Raw genomic sequence first — 18,339 nt, 5'->3', positions numbered from 1 at the left:
ACTAAAAGAAATAACAGAATTGGGCACAGAACTGAAGGATAATTTGTTCCAAAGATGTTTCGAGATATCATTGAATCTTGGATTTTTATAAATTCTCAAAATTATCTGAACATTTCAAGCGTAATTTTAAATTCCCTGACCTTTCCCTGACCCTGACCCGTGGCCAAATTAAAATATATCGACATTTGAATACAAAATAGTTAATATTCCCTTTCCATAAAAACTTGCAGAGGTTAACGGTAATAGTGAGTGTAGGGAGCTGTTGGCTCGCGTGGCCTGTAGGGCTTGCTACCACCCTCCTACGCATTGTAACCCGGCCACCTTTTCACCTAGCTGATTATTATTCCCACGTAAAAATTTATAATTCAATTGCATTAAAAAATGAGCAATTATCCCCACACCTCAAATACAATCGGTCCATTAGGAAGAAAAATTTTATTTATAGTAGCAGCGTCACGAGTCCTCCTTCACCCAACACGAAAGAGATTATAAATTTCGCGAAAATTAAAAATGAAATTAATTTACAATTGTTTGCACCTTGATAAGAATGCAACGTTAAATTTGTCATCAAGTGATATTAAATGCTGAAAAATAATACGTGTCCTTAAAGCCGTATAAGTGTTGATGTGTTCCCCGAAATATTCCTCCAGTTGGACACTACGAGAGTAAGTTGTTTATTCCGTTCTTATTGGACTAGTTATTCAAGAAGCATAAGTAATATAATCTTATGAGGATCGAATTTGAATCCAAAATGTGAAATATTCGAAAGCTACGAAATTAAACTTGATCCTGATTTAGAGGTCGGCGTTTGAATAAGAAATTATACGATTGTTTATATTTATCCATAACCGAGAATTATTCGGAAATATTCGAAAAAAAATGATTAATTTTGCATGTTAAATCGTTGTTTAATCGTATAATTTATTCGTATAAAACAAATAATGCTAATTTTAATGATTAATTTAAATTTTTGCGGTTAATTTATTTGTTTCGCCGACCTCTATCCTGATTTGATCATAATTATTTAATACAAACGGATATGTCTGGTTTTTAATGACATTCACAATTTTGGACATTCCTGTGGAAGAAAATAGTGTCTGTCCTAGCTGAATAATTTAAAAAAATATAGGAAAAATAGGAAAGAAAATGAAAGATTTTATGAGATTTTTGGAAAATTACAGGGAAATAATGGTTAAATTCCATTAAAATTACAGTAGAATATAGGATTCAAGTGCTTAGAAAGTGACAATCCGTGGATATATGGTGGAACTTCGAATATTTTTAACTTTATAGCATTTGATATCGAAATATTAATTGCAACAGTGGAAGCCCAATAAATTACACAAATTTAGAAAATTATTCATAACTGACCTTATACGATTGAAAAGTCCACTCGAGGGTGTAGTTACTTCCGATATCAGATGTACAAATCCGTGGGTAATTCCCTTGAGAAATCATTGAAAAATCAATGGAAAGGACGATAATATTTTGAAAACTTGCTCAAAGTTTTCCAAAAACGGCGAATTTGATCTATTTGAAACCAACCGCAAATTGACCCAAGACTTAAGCTGGTTTCACACTCCACGGAAAATATGCCGGAAAGACGATAATAAACGCCGAGCTGAAAATTGATTCCCATTCGATATACAGCTAACGTTCAACTTTACGCTGCTAATTTTCCGTCGAGTGTGAAACCAGCTTAAACCGTCATTTTAAAATGAAAATTAGCGATTTTTACCGACGCAAAATAAATTTATAAACTCGTTGTACAGGGTGATTCGGGGATCTTCTAACACATACGCGGGAAAGCTGCTGTCAATCAACGTTTTATCAGACACGGCACCAGAAGCTACACCCTGAGAGAGAGATTGTTTATCGGACACATTGAATGATCCAATAATATTATAATTCGCTTTCGTGGCGAGGAATCTAAAAAACACGTTCCATTTTACGCCCGGAACAAGTCGGGCAAGCTCTAGCCGTAGTAGTCGCACATCAAAACAAAAAACTTTGTATTGATGACGTCATGGAAAAGCTACCAATTGGAGGGTTCCCCCAAATTTGCCAGGAGACGAAACCTCTCCAGAAAAGAGTTTCTGGGAGTAACTGCTAAATACGAAATGAAAATGTACCATTCTGTCTTAAGCCTTGGTTTAGCTGTACGAGATCGTTATCATTGAATTGGGAATAATACTAGAATTACAATTACGATTTTGGTTGCCAGGGTTACGCGGGACCTATTCCGATAAGACTGTACGAAATTCATCTTTATAATTAGGCGGTAGCACCATCTATATTTTGTAAAGTTATATGGCTAAAAATAAATAATTATTAGCTAACTCACCTCACCGTAACTTGAGTTAAAAAGGATCGTGTTGACAAAATAAAATTATTTTTAAACAACTTCAAAGGTTTGTTTGTTACGATAAATCATACATTTCAATTTCGCATCAGATTCGCGAAAAAATTCAATTGCAATTCAGTTGTCACCACTAGAGACAGATGCCGCCACGGTAGAACGATAAAGTTGATATAGTCGCCTTATGGAACGAAATTGGCCCCGCGCCAGCCAGATTTAGGTGTACCTCTATTTATTCCCAACTCAATGATCGTTATAGAGAATTTTAATAGCTTTGCCATCAGACGCCGGGACAAATAAATTAAAAGCTGGTAATTGTGTGGTGAATACGTCTCTTCAATACACATGGCTTTTGAAAACGCGAATCACTTAATTATACCTTTCAGAAAAGAAGATTATCGTTGAAGACCAAATTCAATTAACATTTTGTACGAGCAAGATTGATTGGTGACACTTTGCGAATCTTTATAAACTGTAGTCTGCAGACAGCCATCACATTTACACTTTCAAGCCACAAACGATCAGCGAAGTTTTCTTATTAACGAAAGGCAGTAAGTTCATTTTTGAAACCCTTTTCAACCCATCTTACGAGGCTGGTCGCGGAGAATAACACATAAATCAATATCACGTTCTTGAACAAAACATTGTTTCAGATACAATGAAATCTTCAGTCGTGGCTATTGCTTTGATTTTGTTGACCATCTGCCACACTATGGTGCAGGCATCATATAATCGGGAGAGTAAGTATATTTTACAATTGGTCAATATTTTTGGTTGAACGATAAACCGATTATCTCTAAAACCGGCGGGCGATAAAGTTCAGTATTGAAACGGATACCGAGAGTTCAGTATTGAAACGGATACCGAGAGTTCAGTATTGAAACGGATACCGAGAGTTCAGTATTGAAACGGATACCGAGAGTTCAGTATTGAAACGGATACCGAGAGTTCAGTATTGAAACGGATACCGAGAGTTCAGTATTGAAACGGATACCGAGAGTTCAGTATTGAAACGGATACCGAGAGTTCAGTATTGAAACGGATACCGAGAGTTCAGTATTGAAACGGATACCGAGAGTTCAGTATTGAAACGGATACCGAGAGTTCAATATTGAAACGGATACCGAGAATTCAGTATTGAAACGGATACCGAGAGTTCAGTATTGAAACGGATACCGATAGTTAAACAAAAACGTGGTTTTATCTATAAAATTAACAAACGTTGATCTAAGAAAGATATATTTAATTCACGGTTGTTCTTTTGAATAAATTGCCCTCGATTCGAAATCCCAGCCTCGCGCTTTGTCAGTAGCGTTTGCCCGCTTCGTGCCAAACTCAGAAAACATTTATTCCGTAGTTACCATGGTAACCAACTATAGATAAGGAAAAACAGCAACCGATCGAAGCGCATTTTTCGGAGGTCAGGTTTCAGAAGTGGGTAAGCGCTCCGTTACAAAACCACCAATCGGAAAACTCTCTGAATACGAATCTGTGTTAAGGAGTTCTACAAAACCTTCGCTTTCACCGAAACAATTACTGAATTGAAGAAATATCTAGGCAATATTACGTTAAAGATTTTTTTTACCGTTGCTACAAGCAAATAAAATAACACTGTTTACTAACAAACTACCAACAATTATAACAGTATTGACTATCGTGTTTTGTTTGAAATGGCGTGGTCCACGTTTTAGCTCTTAATTGTTCGTTTTAATAATAACGGTTCATTAATTTAATTGCCATCACAATATCGGTTATCTTTCAACCATAATTTGAATTTTTACTAATGACAAAACACCATTGACGTAGTAAAATGTAGAAAAGACAGTGACTGTGAAGAAGGTTGTTCTTGTTTCAAAAAGGGCGGCGTGGATTTGCGGAACGTTCCATTTAAATGGGCGTATTGTGTTTGTTTAAGTCCATGGGATGTGGATGAATACGCGGATAAATGGGGACCCTGAAATATAAACCTCGGAGCGAATACACGATTAATAATGTATTGACGAAATATATATGGAATAAAAATAATATTCGTTAATCTAATTTAGTACTTAATTTAATTTAAATCTAAAATGACCCTTTTAAGTTGAACGTCCAGCGACATTAGGAAGAGGGGCAACAAATTCCTAGAACAGACAACGACGAAGCGCACCGAATAGCTCTATATACACTCTCCATTTATAGCCTGCCAGTTGGTTTCCAGATATCGTAGGGCCGTTTTACCTATGACAATGGTGTCAACCGAAACTAAATTTACGAAAACTGTTCCTTAATTAGAGAGGATTATAAACTCAGTAACTAATCAGCCTAAACAATGCATTTAATTATGCCAGGAGCTCATCTATCCAGCGTAAGTCTATAATCACTCTCCCCAAAATATCATTTACTCGAAATAGTTATTGAGATTGCTGTGAGAAGTGATGTAAATGCTTTTCCAGCGAGAACAACGTGCCACAACATTTTCAGATTCCCTGACCATTTATGAAGATTTTCTCTGACCTTTTAAGGACACAATTAACATCATATTATCATCAAATAATTTTTTTTGTCAGAGGTAATCAAATTTTCTTCAACTTGGTTTGAAATGAACAGGTTAGGTTTTAACGAAAAAGTTTACTCCCACGTTTAAAGAATTAACTAAAAGAAATAAGAGAATTGGGCACAGAATTGTAGTAAAATTTATTTCAAAGATGTTTCGAGATAACATTGAATCCATTAAATTTGTATAAATTCTCACAATTCTTGGAACATATCAAGCGTCATTTTGAATTCCCTGACCTTTTCCCTGACCCATGGCCAAATTCATTTATATCGACATTTGAATACAAAATACGTAATATTTGATCTATTTCCCACTTAAAAAATTCAACTTTATTCCGATTTGAAACAAATTATTGAATTGAAACAGATGGGTCTTATTTTCAATTGCATTAACACAGCGAGCAATTATCGCCAAACCTGAGTTACAATCGGTTCATTAGGAAGAAAAATTTTATTAATAAAAACAGCATCACGAATCCTCCTTTACCCAACACGGAAGAGAGGCGATTTCTGACGACACGATTATAAATTTCGCGAAAAATTCAAAATGAAATTAATTTACAATGGTTTGCACCTTGATAAGAATGCAACGGTAAATTTGTCATCAAGGGATATTAAATGCTGAAAAATAATACGTGTTCTTAACGCCGTATAAAAATATATGTTCAAATGTTTTACGAACTATTCCTCCAGTTGGACACTACGAGAGTAAGTTGTTTTTTCCGTTCTTATTGGCTTAGTTATTAAAGAAGCATAAGTTTCATAATATTATGTTACTTATGAAATCAGTTATTTCTAAGCAAATAACTGCTTTCCAGTGTTAACACAAGCTTCATTAATATGATTCCACTGTCCGTCATAGCGACGACCCTCTGTCTCATGGCAAAACCTAGTGAACGGCAGTTTTGAAAATTTAGAGTTAGTTGTAAGAGTAAATGCGAATTGTACACCTACTGAAATAATTCAAACCCCACAAAAAAATCTTCAAAGTAAGTTCGACTTACATTACCGTTAGAAGTAACGTCACTCAAAATAAAAAAATAACTATATCGAATTCCAAAATAAATGGCGTTTACTATGCTTTGTCATAGGACTGCCGATCTCTCGATTCATTGCTGAACTATTAATTAGACTTTCTAAATGGTGGTTTAAAACCCAATCTAGAGATGGCGCTGTAGTATCAAAGCCAACATCGAGGTCATACTCTTAACGGGCGCTATTAATGTACAGCCCACAATTACTTCGGCTGTCTGGAAAAGTACCTCAAGATATTCTAGACAAGTATCAGGCTTCAACCATTTTGATCCATTTCTGGGACATATTTTGAAATTCATCTTCGTAATACCAGATCCAACGAATGATAGTCGATGCTTCGATCAAATTCTTTCAGCGATTCGCTGAGTACTGATACATGGATCTTGGACGTACAAGCTACTCTCTATATGGTCCTCGGCTGGTATTGAAAAGGGCGTCGACACGAAAAATTATTTTTTGTCCTAACGTGGACTAATTAACACAGGAACTCCCCGTTCCCATGTTATTCCTATAGGGAGCTTCGAAAGACCCTTGTTAAATGCTCTTCCTCTTTTTATCCCCCCCCCCCGACAGAATTTTACTCGGGTCAAAACGTCACAAAAAGGAAACGGCTACCGCCATCTAGTATATAGTTTTCAATATCATCTAAGAATTTGCAAAAAAATAGCAGACGGTTCTATCTCTGTTTTCACAACGGTCTTTTTTTGCCGCGACCGTACGTTTTATGATAGTTTTTTAGCATTAGATTATATTTTTATTGGGAAAAATGAAAAACTCAAACTCTGTGTATGTAAATCGTGTAAAAGTGATTCAAGATACAGCATATGAGTGGAGTATGTTTTCTACCATTCAGTGCCGTATTTCCGCCTAGGCCAACCTAGGCCTTGGCCTAGGGGCCCATCCTTGGAGGGGGCCCTCCAGTGACCGTTATTACTGTATTCGAAGTCATAAATCTAGAATATCAATCGTAATTTATATTGGAGAAATTCCTAGGTAGAAGATTTGGTTTTAAAATTACCAAAAATTCGGCCTGGCAGTTTATGGACGCAGCCTTAAATCGTAATGTTGCATAATTATCGCATATTTAGTCGACGATTGTTCAGAGCTTTTATTAAGTAATATAACCGTAGAGCTCAGACTCGCTCAGACTTCTACGCTGAATCAGGGAAATTCAGGCACAGCCTATTTCCAGGGACAAGAGTAAATGCAGCGCGTGAAAAGGGGGCCCAGACTTCTTATCTGCCTATGGGCCCAGGATCTCTAAGTCCGGCCCTGCTACCATTCCCTAAAGCCTAAATCATCATCATCTACAAAATAAAAGCAATATTACAATAAAGAAATTCGGAAATTGATAGCGATAAAAGGCTGTTTATTAAGCCTTGGTAAAGACTTACCAGAAATAAAATTGACATCCAATTATCTTTTTCCCTTTTTTTAGGTGGATACATAAACATCGTTTCATAAGTTAATGAAGGAAAATTAATTTTCTATTTAGTTCAAATTAAGAAGGGCAATTCAAGCTAATTTAAATCCGAAAAACGAAACTACGCGCCACAACATGGTAGTCACATTGACTAGGTTTATGACTTGTTCACCACCGCCCACCCTTTTCCTCCTTCCCGTTTGACCCTAGTTTTCCGTTAGTTCTTAACTATACCGCCAGAGCGCACATTTAACAATCGCCCGGAGCAAATATTCGGGAACGGGGTGTCCCTGTGTTAATTAATCCATTGTCCTAACGTACACTGTTAAAATTTACCGTAGCTTCCTGTTAAATTAAATTACAGTACACTTTTTACAGGTAAATTCCAATACCAACTTTTACCGTGAAAGTAACTAGATGTTTACTGTACGCATCAGCTTTAGTCCTGTTATTCGATTTACGGTAATATTTACAGTAAGTTTTCCGTAATGAACAATCGTTCTGCGGTGAGGCTGCGCGATTTGGAACTTTCTCGAAGTGCAATTTCGACTTGAGTTTAGTTTTACTTTTGGTTTTGAGCGTCCCTTCGGCTTGTTTACTTCTGGAGTTTGACGGCGTTAGGGGTAGTTATAGTAGCAAGTCAATACATCAAAAGTAAGTTAGTCTAAATATTAATTAATTATTCAAAAGCGAAATCTAAATAGTTTTAAAATGATTTGATAAAGGCTAAACTGAACCTCCACCAACCCAATGACCGCAGGGGTCGGACATTCCCAAAAAAAGTCTACGGGATTTCGACAGAGATTTCACGATTTCATCTGAGATTTCGCGATTTCATCAGAAATTTCCGCGATTTTGTCTGAGATTTCGCGATTTCATAAGATTTCGCGACTTCGTTAAAGATTTCACGATTTCGTTTGATATTTCGCGACTTCGTCAAAGATTTCACGATTTCGTTTGAGATTTCGCGACTTCGTCAAAGATTTCACGATTTCGTTTGAGATTTCGCGACTTCGTCAAAGATTTCACGATTTCGTTTGAAATTTCGCGATTTCGTCAGAGATTTCGAGATTTCGTCAGAGATTTCGCGATTTCGTCTAAGATTTCACGGTTTCGTTTGAGATTTCACGGTTTCGTTTGAGATTTCACGGTTTCGTTTGAGATTTCACGGTTTCGTTTGAGATTTCACGGTTTCGTTTGAGATTTCACGGTTTCGTTTGAGATTTCACGGTTTCGTTTGAGATTTCACGGTTTCGTTTGAGATTTCGCGGTTTCGTTTGAGATTTCGCGGTTTCGTCTAAGATTTCACGGTTTCGTTTGAGATTTCACGGTTTCGTTTGAGATTTCACGGTTTCGTTTGAGATTTCACGGTTTCGTTTGAGATTTCGCGGTTTCGTTTGAGATTTCGCGATTTCGTCTAAGATTTCACGGTTTCGTTTGAGATTTCACGGTTTCGTTTGAGATTTCACGGTTTCGTTTGAGATTTCACGGTTTCGTTTGAGATTTCACGGTTTCGTTTGAGATTTCACGGTTTCGTTTGAGATTTCACGGTTTCGTTTGAGATTTCACGGTTTCGTTTGAGATTTCACGGTTTCGTTTGAGATTTCGCGGTTTCGTTTGAGATTTCACGGTTTCGTTTGAGATTTCGCGGTTTCGTTTGAGATTTCGCGATTTCGTCAAAGATTTCCGCGATTTTGTCTGAGATTTCGCGATTTCATAAGATTTCGCGACTTCGTTAAAGATTTCACGATTTCGTTTGATATTTCGCGACTTCGTCAAAGATTTCACGATTTCGTTTGAGATTTCGCGACTTCGTCAAAGATTTCACGATTTCGTTTGAGATTTCGCGACTTCGTCAAAGATTTCACGATTTCGTTTGAAATTTCGCGATTTCGTCAGAGATTTCGAGATTTCGTCAGAGATTTCGAGATTTCGTCAGAGATTTCGCGATTTCGTCTAAGATTTCACGGTTTCGTTTGAGATTTCACGGTTTCGTTTGAGATTTCGCGACTTCGTCAAAGATTTCATGATTTCGTTTGAGATTTCACGATTTCGTTTGAGATTTCACAGTTTCGTTTGAGATTTCGCGACTTCGTCAAAGATTTCACGGTTTCGTTTGAGATTTCACGGTTTCGTTTGAGATTTCGCGACTTCGTCAAAGATTTCACGGTTTCGTTTGAGATTTCGCGGTTTCGTTTGAGATTTCGCGGTTTCGTTTGAGATTTCACGGTTTCGTTTGAGATTTCACGGTTTCGTTTGAGATTTCACGGTTTCGTTTGAGATTTCACGGTTTCGTTTGAGATTTCACGGTTTCGTTTGAGATTTCACGGTTTCGTTTGAGATTTCACGGTTTCGTTTGAGATTTCACGGTTTCGTTTGAGATTTCACGGTTTCGTTTGAGATTTCGCGGTTTCGTTTGAGATTTCACGGTTTCGTTTGAGATTTCGCGGTTTCGTTTGAGATTTCGCGGTTTCGTTTGAGATTTCGCGATTTCGACAAAGATTTCCGCGATTTTGTCTGAGATTTCGCGATTTCATAAGATTTCGCGACTTCGTTAAAGATTTCACGATTTCGTTTGATATTTCGCGACTTCGTCAAAGATTTCACGATTTCGTTTGAGATTTCGCGACTTCGTCAAAGATTTCACGGTTTCGTTTGAGATTTCGCGGTTTCGTTTGAGATTTCGCGATTTCGTCTAAGATTTCACGGTTTCGTTTGAGATTTCACGGTTTCGTTTGAGATTTCACGGTTTCGTTTGAGATTTCACGGTTTCGTTTGAGATTTCGCGGTTTCGTCTAAGATTTCACGGTTTCGTTTGAGATTTCACGGTTTCGTTTGAGATTTCACGGTTTCGTTTGAGATTTCACGGTTTCGTTTGAGATTTCACGGTTTCGTTTGAGATTTCACGGTTTCGTTTGAGATTTCGCGGTTTCGTTTGAGATTTCGCGGTTTCGTTTGAGATTTCGCGATTTCGTCAAAGATTTCACGGTTTCGTTTGAGATTTCGCGGTTTCGTTTGAGATTTCGCGGTTTCGTTTGAGATTTCGCGGTTTCGTTTGAGATTTCACGGTTTCGTTTGAGATTTCACGGTTTCGTTTGAGATTTCACGGTTTCGTTTGAGATTTCTCGGTTTCGTTTGAGATTTCACGGTTTCGTTTGAGATTTCACGGTTTCGTTTGAGATTTCACGGTTTCGTTTGAGATTTCGCGACTTCGTCAAAGATTTGCCTTGGGTATTAGCCTAGCTGATTATTATTATATTATTATTATTATTTCGCGACTTCGTCAGAGATTTCGCGATTTCGTCAAAGATTTCGGGACTTCATAACATTTCGGGATTTCGTCAGAGATTTTGAAATTTGGTCAGAGATTTGGCGATTTCGTCGGAGATTTCTTGAGAAGTGTCCGGGATTTGGTACAAATGTCGGACCACTCGCCGCAGTTTCTTCTCCGATGGCATTCTTTGGCGGCTTTAGGGCTTTTCGAATAGGTTCTTATGCTTTATAATTTTCTAAGAAAACTTGTTAATAATTAAGTTGAATACAGTTAGTTAATGAACAGTTTTATTTAGTAAAAAGGAAGTCAATGCCCATACGGAAACCTGTATTCAAATTATGTAATGTTGGGCAAAATTTAATATTTATTATGATTTTATGAAGGCCGAAACTGAAACTCCTTTAACCCAAATAGCCTCATCATCTAACTTATTTATCCAGAACGATGATCATGAAGAACCACCCAGCCGAACTCAGGAAGAAGTAAATCACATAAAAGAGCATTGGCCGTGACGTACCTAGATGTGGAACTATTGCCGATTTCTTAAAGGAGACTAGTGGAGATTCTTCACGTACCAGTTCATTTTATATCGTTTTGCATTAAGATAGATAATTACTCTTAATAAACACAATTCTGAAACAAACTCTCGATTGTTTTTCTTAACTACACGATTAAAAGATTTAAAAAACGCAATCAAATATAATGTTAATTGTAGTTTATATTTATCGTGCCTAGAACAGCTTTTTACTTGCTTAGTTTTACAAGAAAAGTTATCTGTAATTTTACAGGAACTTTCCTAGTAATTTTCTGCCAGGTATATTCCTGTAAAATTAACAGCAATTTTTAACAGCGTAGATTTTGGCGTCGATACGAAAAACACGTATTCTTATGGAGATATGTGGCGCAAAAAAATATTTTAAGCGCAAGGAAATATTGTATTAATAAAGTAAATGACCAACCTAATAAACTTGGTTGGGCTTGATTATTATAATCAAGGCTAAAAGGCCACCTACAATTTACACAGTGTGTCTTTTGTAGGTGGCCTTTTTGCCAAAAATTCGTAAATATTTCCTTTAGGTCGTATGTTGAAGTGAAGAGAGATAATATTTTATTGAAAACCAATTTTTCAAGCCTATTTCCTAAACCCAAATGATTCGGTTTAACAAAACATATTTTTATTCAGAGTTTAAGCTGATTGTTACCATAATAAAACGGTTGCTAATATCAGTACGATACGATTTGTATAATAAAATGTAGAATTTATACAATTTTAATATACATGTATACTGAAAAGCTATCATCAAATAACTTGTTACGGGAATCCATAGCTCTACTAGGAATGCTTATCGCGGCAGATTTTCGTCTCGATGTGGCTGACGGTTTTTTTGACGTCAGAATGTTAACTTAAGAAACAACAACGTGAGAGGAAAGCGCGCGTTTAGGGGATTTTTCTCTCGTAGGCGGGGCCAAAGCCGTCAGAGTGATCTTACCAAACGCGATACTGCAGGATAAGCGTTCCAAGTAGAGGTATGGATTCCTGTGTATGCCAATAGTGTGTGTCCCAATCACGGACATTCTTCATGATCTGTCAAAGCCAGGGTGATTATAGAAAAACACCGTCCTACGCGTTGTAACCCGGCCACCTAAATTGAAGGCATTAAAAGTGGGAAATTACTTAGGCCTAAGCTGGTGCCTTGAGTATTAGCCTAGCCCAGCTAATTAATTCAAAACAATTATAGGAAAAATATGAAAGAAAAATGAAGGTTTTTATATGAGATTTTTAGAAAATTACAGGAATATATAGGATAAATTCCATTGAAATAACGGGGAAATATGGGATAAATTCCATTGAAATAACGGGGAAGTATGGGATAAATTCCATTGAAATTACAGTAGAATATAGGTTTCAAGTGCTTAGAAAGTGAAAATCCGTCGATTTATGGTGGAACAACAGTTGAAGCCTAATAAATTACACAAATTTAGAAAGTTAATCATAACTGACCTTTGAGGATGAAACGTCCACTCGAGGGTGTAGTCATTGCTAATTAACTAAAACTTTTAAAAAATCAATAGAAATCACGGCAGTATTTTGAAAAATCGCCTTTTAATCTAATTAAGTACTTAATTTAAATTAAATCTAAATTGTCAACCGAAACTAAATTTACGAATACTGTTCCTTAATTAGATAGGATTTTAAACTCGGAACCTAATCAACCTAAACAAAGCATTTAATTATGCCATGAGCTCATCTATACCTAGCGTAAGTCTATAATCACGCTCCATAAGTGCATAAGAGAGAAGGATTAACATGTAGCGATTGAGATAATCAGACTGATATCTCATCTCAATCCCCAGATGGTAATCGCAAGATTCTCTCCCCCCACCGCTGATATCCTATTGTAATAAAATGTATGATGATTTATAACAAACAAAACTCTTTCTCACTGAATACTTTTAATCATAAAACTCATAATCAACAAAATGTCTTTTCTCTTCCAAACCCTAAATATAACTCACAAATTCAAAACATAAAACACGCGCTCTTTTTTATACGTGGCACATTTGAAAACGCTATATACTATATCTTCCGCGTGCAGCTTCAAATATCCATTATTTCTTACAATTTTGATGATAAGACCTAAACATTATTTTACACTATCTCATCCCCCTACGCCCCCCAGACTTCCCCCTCCCCAATCCCCAGACGGTAATCGCAAGTTTATCTCTGTTTCCCCCTTTGTCACCCCACCCCAATCGCCAGAATTTGTTATCACTTCCAATCGCTATATTATTACTAATCTCTATAATTTATCGCTTTCAGACACCCAGAATTCCCCCCTCCCTAAACTCCATAATTTTTATCTCTCATTCATCATACTGCATTCAGTAGATTCTTTCTGATTCCTCTCCTCCCCCGTTAACTTTAAATTGTTATCGCTTCCATTTACCATAATTTTCATTATCTAGAAGATTCCTTTTATGAGCAATAAGAACAAGTTGTTTACATTTATTTTTTTATTTTAGGACTTTGTTTACATGATTACGTAAAATGGGTTCTACGACTAGTCCGACATTTAACCCGTTTAGAAGGTCATTTATCAATATAATAGTAATTAATTCAATCTCCAAAAGGGATATAAACAATATCATTTAAAGGGATGAAACTACCTTATGCAAGCGCGACTTGTATTAATAATTCAAAAAAAGTTCTACCTTACGTATTTGTAGCGTCTAACAGAAGTGCCGTTGGTCAGATGAGGGACAGTCACAAACGTCGTTTTCAGGTACATGTGAGATGCATTTGTCAACGATAGTAGTTGCCCTTGGCGTAAGCGGAATGTCCCATTCTTGTGACAAGTACTTTTCTGAGTGTTAATTATACCTCGACGGACAGTTTGGAAAGCATCTGGCGTGTTCAATTTCTTTTACCTCTCCTGATTCCCAGTGTTCTAAGATTCCGTGGCACTTGTAACATCGTAAATCATCTCCACGTTGAATGTAGTAAAATCCAGCAGCAGCTAGTTTTTCTTTGATGACGTCTGGATTTTTCCAGTGACGAAACGTTTCAAATCGATACGCTTCGATATCCATAGCTGCTGTAAACAAAATATTTTCTATAGTTTCAAATGATACATTCTATACCACAACATGCTAAGCCTAATTTAATCAACATGGTTTTAAGTCGTTAGGCTTAAATTTCTACACTAAAATTAATTAATATAAACGCTTTTTCAATATGCAAATTGTTTTAAAAATGTCTCAATATATATATATAGACTACTACAAAAAATATTTACTTACAACTAATTTTCTAAATATGGTTTTAACTAGTTTGACCTAAATTTATCAATATAAACTCTTTTTCAATATGCAAATTGTTTTAAAAATGTCTAAATAGATATATAGTCTACTACAAAAATTGGTACTTACTTTACGGTTGGAAATCCTATGTCGAAATGTAAATGCGCCGAAGAGAAATGAGGCGTGGGAGAAAGAATCAGTTCCTATCTTGTCGAGATTAATATCTCGTGGAGTTAATATCGAAACTGCAACTAAGAATTTATTCCCATTGGCTGATGACGACACTGACGTCATTTCTTAAGTACCGTGTGGATAAAACCCATTGACGCTATATCAGGGTGGTCCTAACGTGATTTTTCCGAACTAATTACCCAGGTAACAAAAACACGTGTATTTATAGTGGAATTTTGGTATTTTTCGTGGATAATACGTGTTTGAAAATTACACACGTGTAGAACACGTGGAATTTAGGGTTAATAGCTCACGAAACACAGTTCGTGTAATTTAACACGTGATCTCCGCCGGAAGTAGTGGCGTACTCCTGTCATCCCAGGCGTCCGGGAGGCAGAGTTTGGGGATGGCCGTGTGAGGACGACCACCAATCCCCTAACGGGTGGTCGGAATACTTCCGCCACGGGTGTCCCCACCCCTGTGCCCACGTATCCCCCCGTTGGCGTGGCCGTAACACATATCTCAACCTGATTACTCAGATATTGTGTGCTGGTGTCTAAGGCCTTGGGTCGACACCGATTTGTGTCTATAAAAAAAAACCACGTGATCTCCTGGTGTCTTAAAGGTTTTTAACTCACGATGTTTTTTGTGTTAATTTACCGGTGGCTTGATGGTGTTTTTTGAATGATCAACTACACGACACAAATTATTTTACTTTTACTTAACCTGCTTTTTTAATTATGTAATTAAGAATATCTATGCGTATTATTATATCAAAGGTCGAACATAGATGGAACGTCTGCTATGTCGTCAGGCGCTCATAATCTCAATCAAAACTAAAACGTCTGGCTATTAAAAAAAATACCGGTTATCTTTTCGCCGCCCTGAAGGATTAAGTAGGTAGAAATAATCCTCAATTAATAGTCATTTAATTTGGACCTTTTTTATTAATTTTTTTAACAAAAATCTAAATTTTTTGATTATTAATAATAAATAATTTTTCAAGCTGTTACTAATTTACACTATTTGTCCGATCCGTAAGCATTTTTAGGCGAGTATGTTAAACAAGTTGGCCAAACAAAATATACCTCTCCTCGGAAGAATTGTCCCTAGCGGTATTAATTTTTCGAGATGACTCTTAAAGATATATCTCCTAGTCAGGTAGCAGCTGTTAAGTACTTTGGAAATTTTGCCAAGTACGATTTTTCAAATGAAATAGTCTAAACACATGTTAAACTAAATATTTGGCTTTGTCTTAAAAAATTCTTTGGCCTCTTTCAATTAGTTTTAATCATTTAAAATATCGCAAATATTTCGAAATTTGTTGCCGAGTTTCGGTGTTACTTAGAGCCCGTAGCCTAATATTTAATAAGTTTTATCGAAATCGCTAAGACGCACTGTACGTCCGCAACATTGTTTTAGATTATTATAAAACTGATATGATTTAAATATTATTAATTATTAAAATATCAAACACAAATGTGAACATTGAAATAATTAAGATATTTATTTTTTACAATATTTCGCTTTTAATGTTTAACCGACTAAGTTTACATAGTATCATCTGTCGACATTTCAATGTCTCTTTTGTTTTGACAATTATCCCTACAACTACATAGGTCAGTGCATTCAAGATTGTTTTTGCAACACCCACACGATCGGTTTTTACATCCCTTTGTGCAATTACATTTTCGAAGCTCTAAAAGAGCTTCTGGTGCGGGAGGCAGGTTGCATTGTTTTGGCCTATACACATGTTCCAAATACTCCCATCCAAAGTCAGTTGCGAGTGGTAATCCCGGCAATGGTTCTTTGGATTTCTTTAAAACCAAAGTGTGAAAATGGGCGCGATTTGTGTGGGGAATTAATGTGGCTGTTGTCGGCGGAAGTTGCCTACCTTCCTTTCCTAACTTCGCAAACATTTCCCAACGAAGATGTCTCAACGACCCTGCACATTTTTCATCACGATTCTTATAAAGTAAACAAACGTATTTTTCCATTTTGCAATGAATGTCCTCTGGAACAGGCCCGGTATTATTTCCAAGGAGAGAAAAGGCATTCAAAATGTCTTGGTCACTGGCAAGAAAAGCTTGAAAGTTTGATTTTAGACATTTAGTCACGAAACATCCAGTGCTGTCGCATCCTTTAAAGACGTACCAGCCAATTAACGCCTTCGATCGATTCGGACCTAGCCGAAAATAAATATCCTTTATATTTATTTTATCTTTATTTCTTATCATAGTTGTATTATAGGGTAATTGTTCATAAAAGCCCGTTAATAAGACGAGCACATCTGTGTCCAAAGAACATACGTCCAAATTAGTGTGCTTGTTTTTTTTTGCGACATCTAAAGCGTGTAGAATTATTTGTTGGTCCGCTTCTTCTAAAGAATGCCGACCTTGTTGCATTTCTTCGGTTCTTAAGGCTTCGTGCAATGGACGATTCGACGAGATAATGTTTTGAAAAGAAACTACGCATGTCTTGCTGCTTTCTTTATAATAAACCATTAGTTTTTGAGATAAATAAGTTGTTAGTTCCGATTTCGTTTTTGGGTGTAAAAGAAAATTTTTGACGTTAACTATTTTTGTATTGTCATTGACATGGTAATGTACGGCAATGTTTTTACCTACTCTTTTTGTGCGCGTTGCATTTTTGAAAGAATTTTCGATGTATTGATCAAAAAGAACTCTAACTTCGTCGTAGCCAGAAGACAAGAGATCAATTTTCTTCAAAAATATGTCAGCAAATAGAAGAGCTGAAGTTATTTCTTTCGAACTGCACATGGTCTGTACAACGCACATGGCATCAATTATTAGCGCAGTACTCTCGGTACAAAGATCATTCGTTGATTTAACTTGTCGTACCACTTTCGGAAGTGGCAATTTCAAGACTTCTGGTAAAAACTCATGCTTGCTGGTCAGCATGTGCAAACTGCCATCCGTCTTGAAGTTTGATGGAGGTGCGACTTGGAATTCATAATCACCTATAGCGTCTTTTGCTACTAAGTCTGGCCTTGACTTTGCTACAACTAAAAGCCTCGTTATCAGGTTGCGTTCTTGCTTCAGGGTAATTAGCTCACCTTTCACTTTTAAGCGAGTCTGAGCCCCAGATTCTTTGAAAAACTTGAAGTTATTTCTTTTAAGAACATCCCAAAATTTAATATGACCATCCAAAAATCGCTCTTTAATGAATTTTGTAAACGCCTCCTTTCCAAGCTTATCTCGGTTAAGGGTGTCGTGCCGTATTTGGGGAGATGGTACAGCGAATGTAACTAAATTATGTAGACCCTCGTCAAGAAATGGATTGCCTTCTTTTGAAATAGCTGCGGCTATGATAGAAGCGTTTCTTAAAATTGTGTTACTTTTACTCCCGAAGGCTTCGTGGTGTAACGCTGAAGATTCTTTGATACCAATTCCGGCGGCTTCTTTGAAGTCTTGTACCATAAAGCTTAAAATTGGAGCAACCATAAAATATCTGTCCAGTGCTGTAAGATTTCCGGTTATTCCAACGACTCCTCCACGGATTTTCATTTTCTTATGTTGCTGCTCTATAGCTTGATCGGGATCGAGAGAAGTGAATGGCACGCTTCCGTTCGTAATTACGAAATTCCCCTCGTTTAAAAAATTCCAGGATTCAGAGTCTTCTAATTTTAGTTCCCGCATGTTTAAATAAACTTTAAAAAGTGGTTTTTATCTTTTTCTAAAATTATATTTTTTAAATTATCTTAATTATTTTAATGTT

General features: G+C 36.5%; 1 long non-coding RNA gene across 5 annotated transcripts; it reads left to right on the top strand.

The window, feature by feature from the left end:
* Positions 1–528: 528 nt before the first annotated feature.
* On the top strand, positions 529–11,272 carry LOC149958607 (uncharacterized). 5 transcript variants are annotated; one of them, XR_016478529.1, is made up of 7 exons: positions 529–665; positions 2,746–2,910; positions 3,013–3,099; positions 4,166–5,605; positions 6,062–6,178; positions 6,246–7,817; positions 11,070–11,272. It is a non-coding gene; the product is annotated as an uncharacterized LOC149958607 (long non-coding RNA). The 5 variants fall into 5 exon arrangements; XR_016478528.1 differs by having other exon boundaries at positions 6,246–8,009; XR_016478530.1 differs by lacking the exon at positions 11,070–11,272 and having other exon boundaries at positions 6,246–6,353; positions 7,734–7,748.
* Positions 11,273–18,339: the final 7,067 nt, after the last annotated feature.

The sequence above is a fragment of the Leiobunum rupestre genome, chromosome 2 (genome assembly GCF_980474605.1).
Source record: "Leiobunum rupestre chromosome 2, qqLeiRupe1.1.hap1, whole genome shotgun sequence".
In the NCBI taxonomy this organism is placed as follows: Eukaryota; Metazoa; Arthropoda; class Arachnida; order Opiliones; family Sclerosomatidae; genus Leiobunum; species Leiobunum rupestre.
This window is presented reverse-complemented; position numbering and strand designations above follow the sequence as displayed.